Source organism: Ictalurus furcatus, chromosome 1, assembly GCF_023375685.1.
Source record: "Ictalurus furcatus strain D&B chromosome 1, Billie_1.0, whole genome shotgun sequence".
Classification (NCBI taxonomy): domain Eukaryota; kingdom Metazoa; phylum Chordata; class Actinopteri; order Siluriformes; family Ictaluridae; genus Ictalurus; species Ictalurus furcatus.
In genome coordinates this window covers 37,772,820-37,773,807 of record NC_071255.1, presented here as the reverse complement: position 1 = coordinate 37,773,807, position 988 = coordinate 37,772,820, and positions in this window count along the sequence as shown.

Here is a 988-nt window from a genome sequence, read left to right as displayed (position 1 = left end):
ACACACAAACAAACACACACACACACACAATCTAATATTGAAGATATTGATTTTAATTATAGGCTCCACATTTCTGGACACTTTGAGGAAATCTTTTGGGTATAATGGTGCACACACACACACACACACACACACACACACACACACACACACACGAGTATAGACGGTCTTTGTTTTCAAACGCCTGCCATCCAAATTAGCATCACAAACCTTTAAACCTTCCTGATCCTCACACACACACACTCACTCACACTCTCACACACTCTCTATCCCTAGTGTTCACTCTCTATCCCTATCACGATCTCTGTTCATTTATTATTCATTACTAGGATGTATTTTGCATTTTATTATTAAATAATTATTGATTCCATTATTTTCAAAATAGAAACAAATGTGTAATGTGTAAATAAAGATTATGTAGAGGTCTGTGTGTGTGTGTGTGTGTGTGTGTGTGTGTGTGTGTGTGTGTGTGTGTGTGTGTGTGTGTGAACATGTTACAGTTCCGGAAGTCATCAATGAAGTTTGAAGTTCCCTTGGGGAAAAAAAGCGTTACTGATTCTACGTGTGTGTGTGTGTGTGTGTGTGTGTGTGTGTTTAACAGAGGTGTGTGAATCGTGGACTCGGACGTTCCTACGAGAATCAGTGGAACTACAGAACGTCTGTTTACCAACAAACACACTGGTGAAAACGTGAGTCGTATAAACTCTCTCTCTCTCTCTCTCTCTCTCTCTCTCTCTCTCTCACACACACACACACACACACACACACACACACACACTTTGCCTCTGATATGAAACACACTTCAATAGAAACAGAGTAAATATGGATTAAGGAGGTGATTATTCAGCATTTTTTTTTAGTTCCACAGAAAAGTTCTGGTTCTGGAGCAAGAAATAAAATCTGCCCTGAAACATCTGCTGGGAAAAAGTTCCTGTGCTCTTCCTGTTGGAGAAACACTCCTAACAGTTCACACTACTGAGTGTGTGAA